The sequence below is a fragment of the Mustela lutreola genome, chromosome 15 (assembly GCF_030435805.1).
Source record: "Mustela lutreola isolate mMusLut2 chromosome 15, mMusLut2.pri, whole genome shotgun sequence".
NCBI lineage: Eukaryota > Metazoa > Chordata > Mammalia > Carnivora > Mustelidae > Mustela > Mustela lutreola.
In genome coordinates this window covers 61,330,281-61,336,684 of record NC_081304.1, presented here as the reverse complement: position 1 = coordinate 61,336,684, position 6,404 = coordinate 61,330,281, and the positions used below count along the sequence as shown (strand labels likewise).

General features: G+C 36.2%; 1 non-coding gene across 1 annotated transcript; it reads right to left on the bottom strand.

Moving 5' to 3' along the window:
* Positions 1 to 5,874: 5,874 nt before the first annotated feature.
* LOC131817158 (U6 spliceosomal RNA) lies at positions 5,875 to 5,981 on the bottom strand. The gene has a single exon (XR_009348366.1). It is a non-coding gene; the product is annotated as a U6 spliceosomal RNA (small nuclear RNA).
* Between the last annotated feature and the right edge of the window lie 423 nt (positions 5,982 to 6,404).

Genomic DNA, 6,404 nt, shown 5'->3' with positions numbered 1-6,404 from the left:
TATTTTTTAGAAATTAAATTTTTTTCCTCATTTTTATAGGTTTATTCCATCCCTTCATTGTGCCTACCCTTATATGTTTTTCATCCTTTAAAATCTTGGGAGGTAGTTTCTTCTAAGAGACCAAAATACTCCCAAAATTAAGTGAGTGATCCTGTTCTAGTCACAAGTCTAGTATATATATATATATATATACATATATATATATATATTTAATATTTTTTCCTTGTTTTCTTTTTATTAAACCTTTTTTTTCCCCTTGAACTTATTTTTTATCCCCTTTCGTTCTCCCACAACTTGGGGTCTCTTCTGATTTGGTTAAAGCACATTTTCTTGGGGTCTTAACCACCCTTTTAGCATTTAATTGCTCCTTTGTATATTCTTATCTGCTCTAAATGACAAGGTGGAAAAACTCACCACAAGAAAAAGAACAAGAGGCAGTACCAAAGCAAAGGCTAGGGACCTAATCAAAACAGACATTGGTAATATGACAGAACTAGAGTTCAGAATGACAACTCTGAAGGTTCTATCTGGGCTCGAAAAAGGCATGGAAGATATTAGAGAAACCCTCTCCAGAGAGATAAAAGCCCTTTCTGGAGAAATAAAAGAACTAAAATCTAACCAAGTTGAAATCAAAAGAGCTATTAATGAGGTGCAATAAAAATGGAAGTTCTTACTGCTAGGATAAATGAGGCAAAATAATTAGTGATATAAAAGACCAAATGATGGAGAATAAAGAAGCTGAGCAAAAGAGAGACAAACAAATACTGGACCACGAGGAGAGAATTTGAGAGATAAGTGAAACCATAAGACGACACAACATTAAAATAATTGGGATCCCAGAAGAAGAGGAAAGAGAGAGGGGAGCAGAAGGTATATTGGAGAGAATTTTTGTAGAGAATTTCCCTAATATGTCAAAGGGAACATACATCAAAATCCAGGAGATGCAAAGAATGACCCTCAAAATCAATAAAAATAGGTCCACACCCCACAACCTGATAGTAAAATTTACAACTGTTAACAACAAAGAGAAAATCCTGAAAGCAGCCTGGGAAAAGAAGTCTGTATTGTACAACAGTAAAAACATTTGACTGGCAGCAGACTTATCCACAGAGACCTGGCAGGCCAGAAAGAACTGGCATGATATATTCAGAGTGTTAAGGGAGAAAAACATGCAGCCAAGAATACTATATCCAGCTAGGCTATCATTGAAAATAGAAGGAGAGATTAAAAAGCTACCAGGACAAACAAAAGCTGAAAGAATTTGCAAATACCAAACCAACTAACCAGGAAATATTGAAAGGGGTCCTCTAAGCAAGGAGAGAGCCTAAAAGTAGCAGATCAGAAAGGAACAGAAACAATATACAGTAACAGTCACATTATAGGCAATACAATGCCACTAAATTCATATCTCTCAATAGTTACCCTGAATGTAAATGGCCCAAATGCACCAATCAAAAGACACAGGGTATCAGAATGGATAAAAATCAAAACCCGTCAATATGCTGCCCAAGAAACTCACCATAGACCCGAAGACACCCCCAGATTTAAAGAGAAGGGTGGAAACAATTTACCATGCTAATGGACATCTGAAGAAAGCTGGAGTGGCAATCCTTATATCAGATCAATTAGATTTTAAGCCAAAGACTATAATAAGAGATGAGGAAGGACACTATATCATACTCAAAGGGTCTGTCCAACAAGAAGACCTAACAATTTTAAATATCTATGTCTTTAACATGGGAGCAGCCAACTATATAAACCAATTAATAACAAAATTAAAGAAACACATCGACAATAATAAAAGAATAGTAGGGGAATTTAACACTCCCCTCATTGAAATGGACAGATCATCCAAGCAACAAATCCACAAGGAAAAAGGCCTTAAATGACACACTGGACAAGATGGACATCACAGGTATATTCAAAACATTCCATCCCAAAATAACAGAATACACATTCTTCTCTAGTGCACATGGAACATTCTCCAGAATAGACCACATCCTGGGTCATAAATCAGATCTCAACCATTATCAAAAGATTGGGATCATCCCCTGCATATTCTCAGACCACAATGCTCTGAAACTAGAACTCAATCACAAGAGGATACTTGGAAAGAATACAAATACATGGAGACTGAACAGCATCCTTCTAAAAAATGAATTGGTCAACCAGGAAATTAAAGAAAAATTGAAAGAATTCATGGAAACAAATGATAATGAAAACAAAAGTGTTCAAGATCTGTGGGATACAGCAAAGGCAGTCCTGAGAGGAAAATATTAAGCTCTACAAGCCTTTCTCAAGAAACAAGAAAGATCTCAAATACACAACATAACCCTACAACTAAAGGAGTTGGAGAAAGAATAACAAAGAAAGCCTAAACCCAGCAGGAGAAGAGGAATAATAAATATCAGAGCAGAAATCAATGACATAGAAACAAAAAAAAATCCACCACCAACAACAAAAAAACCAATAAAACCAAAAAAACCAACGAAACTAGGAGGTGGTTCTTTGAAAGAATTAATAAGATTGGTATACCCCTTTCCAGACTTATTCAAAAAGAAAAGATAAAGGATCCAAATAAATAAAATCATGAATGAAAAAGGAGAGATCACAACCAACACAAAGAAATACAAACAATTATAAGAACATACTATGAGCAACTCTATGCCAACAAATTCAACAATCTGGAAGAAATGGATACATTCCTAGAGACATATAAACTACCACAACTAAACCAGGAAGAAATAGAAAACCTGAACAGACCCATAACCAGTACGGAGATTGAAACAGTCATCAAAAATCTCCAAACAAAAGCCCTGGGCCAGATGGCTTCCCAGGGGAATTCTACCAACATTTAAAGAAGAATTAATTCCTATTCTTCTGAAACTGTTACCAAAAATAGAAACAGAAGGAAAACTTCCAAACTCATTTTATGAGGCCAGCATCACCTTGATCCCAAAACCAGACAAGGATCCCGTCAAAAAAGAGAACTTCAGACCAATATCCTTGATGAACACAGATGCGAAAACTCTCACCAAAATACTAACCAATAGGATTTAACAGTACATTAAAAGGATTATTCACCACGACCAAGTGGGATTTATTCCAGGGCTACAAGGTTGGTTCAACATCTGCAAATCAATCAATGTGATACAATACATTAATAAAAGAAAGAACAAGAACCACATGATATTCTCCATAGATACTGAAAAAGCATTTGACAAAGTGCAGTATCCCTTCCTGATTAAAACTCTTCAAAGTGTAGGGATAGAGGGCACATATTATCAATATTATCAAAGCCATCTATGAAAAACCCACTGCAAATACCATTCTCAATGTAGAAAAACTGAATACTTTTCTGCTGAGGTCAGGAACACGGCAGGGATGTTCGTTATCACGACACTGCTATTCAACATCGTACTAGAAGTCCTAGCCTCAGCAATCAGACAACAAAAAGAAATTAAAGGCATCCAAATTTTGCCAAATTGGCAAAAGAGAAGTCAAACTATCACTGTTTGCAGATGATATGATACTATATGTGGAAAACTTAAAGGACTCCACTCCAAATCTGCTATAACTTGTATAGGAATTCTGTAAAGTGTCAGGATATAAAATCAATGCACAGAAATTGGTTGCATTTTTTTTTATACCAACAAGACAGAAGAAATAGAAATTAAGGAGTGAATCCCATTTACAATTGCACCCAAAACCCTCAGATACCTAGGAATAAACCTAACCAAAGAGACAAAGAATCTATACTCAGAAAACTCTAAAGCACTCATGAATGAAATTGAAGAAGACACAAAGAAATGGAAAAATGTTCCATGCTCCTGTATTGGAAGAACAAATATTGTGAAAATGTCTATGCTACCTAAAGCAATCTACACATTTAATGCAATCCCTATCAAAATCCCATCCATTTTTTTTCAAAGAAATGGGACAAATCATCCTAAAATATATATGGAACCAGAAAAGACCTCGAATAGCCAGAGGAATATTGAAAAAGAAAGCCAAAGTTGTTGACATCACAATTCCAGACTTCAAGCTCTATTACAAAGTTGTCATCATCAAGATAGTAGGGAACTGTCACAAAAACAGACATAGATCAATGGAACAGAATAGAGAGCCCAGAAATACACCCTCAACTCTATGGTCAACTAATCTTCAACAAAACAGGAAGGAATGTCCAATGGAAAAACACAGCCTCTTCAACAAAAGGTGTTGGGAAAATTGAACAGCCACATGCAGAAAAATGAAATTGGACCATTTCCTTACACCATACATGAAAATAACTGGAAATGGATGAAGAGGCATAATGTGAGAAAGGAATCCATCTAAATCCTTGAGGAGAGAACAGGTAGCAACCTCTTTGACCTCAGCAGCAGCAACTTCTTCCTAGGAACATCACCAAAGGCAAGGGAAGCAAGGGCAAAAATGAACTATTGGGATTTCATCAGATCAAAAAGCTTTTTCCCAGCAAAGGAAACAGTTAACAAAGCCAAAAGATAACTGTCAGAATGGGAGAAGATATTTGCAAATGACATACCAGATAAAGGGCCAGTATCCAAAATCTATAAAGAGCTTATCAAACTCAACACCCTAAGAACAAATAATCCAATGAAGAAATGGGCAGAGGACATGAACAGACATTTCTGCAAAGAATACATCCAAATGGCCAACAGACACATGAAAAAATGCTCCACATCACTCGGCATCAGGGAAATACAAATCAAAACCAGAATGAGATACCACCTCACACCTTTCAGAATGTCTAAAATGAACAAGTCAGTCAATGACAGATGCTGGTGAGGATGTGGAGAAAGGGGAACCCTCCTACACTGTTGGTGGGAATGCAAGATGGTGCAACCACTCTGGAAAACAGCGTGGAGGTTCCTCAAAAAGCTGAAAATAGAACTACCCTATGACCCAGTGATTGTATTACTGGGTATATACCCTAAAGATACAAACGTGGCATTCTGAAGGGGCACATGCATCCAAATGTTTATAGCAGCAATGTCCACAATAGTTAAACTGTGGAAAGAACCTAAATGTCCTTCATCAGATGAATCAATAAATAAGATGTGGTATATATGTACAATGGAATACTATGCAGCCATCAAAAGAAATGAAATCCTGCTATTTGTGATGACGTGGATGGAACTAGAGGGTATTATGCTTGGCGAAATAAATCAATCTGAGAAAGACAACTATAATATGATCTCCCTGATATGATGAAGTGGAGATGCAACATAGGCGTTTAGGGGGTATGAAAAGAAAAATAAAAGAAGATGGGATTGGGAGGGAGACAAACCATAAAAGACTGAATCTCACAAAACAGACTGAGGGTTGCTGGGGGGAGGTGTGTTGGGAGAGGATGGTGGGGGTATGGACATTGGGGAGGGTATGTGCTATGGTGAGTGCTGTGAAATGTGTAAACGTGGTGATTCACAGACCTGTACCCCTAGGGATAAAAACATTATATGTTTATAAAAAAATTTTAAAAATAATTTTAAAAATTCATTAAAAAAAACCACATATTGCAAGCCCAGAGCTAATCTCATATTCAATCAAAAAAGTTTGAAAGTTTTCCCCTTAAAGATCAGAAACAAGACAAGTGTGTCCACTTTCACTACTCTCATTTGACATAGTACTGGATGTCCTAGCCAGAGAAACAAGGAGCACAAAGAAATAAAAGACTCCAAAAAAAAAAAAAAAAAGGAAGAAGTAAAATTTTCTTTTTTTGGATAACATGAACTTACATGTAAAAATATCCTAAAAACTACAGAAAAAATTTTGAATAAACAAATTTAGTAAAGCTGCCAAATACAAGATGAATATATAAAAGACAAGAATTTTGTTTTGTTTTGTTTTGTTTTTAATATGGAATGCTTCCCAGTTTTTCATGTCATCCTTGTTCAGTGATCACGCTAATCTTCTCTGCATTATTCCAATTTTAGTATATGTGCTCCCAAAGTAAGCACAAGACAGGAGCATTTTAACACTCTAATGATGAACTATCTGAAAAAATAAAGAAAACAATCTAATTCACAATAGCATCAAAAATAATAAAATACTTAGGAAAAGATTTAACTAAAAAGATGAAAGATCTGTACCCCATAAACTATGACATTGATAAAGAAATTGAAGGAGATACAAATGGAAAGATAGCCCATATTTATGAACGGTAAGAATTAACATTGTTAAATTGTCCATACTACTGAAAACCATCTGTAAATTCAATTCCTATCAAAAATCCAATGTCAGGGTCGCCTGGGTGGCTCAGTGGGTTAAGCCACTGCCTTCGGCTCAGGTCATGATCCTAGGGTCCTAGGATCGAGCCCTGCATCAGGCTCTCTGCTCAGCAGGGAGCCTGCTTCCTCTTCTCTCTCTGCCTGCCTCTCTAC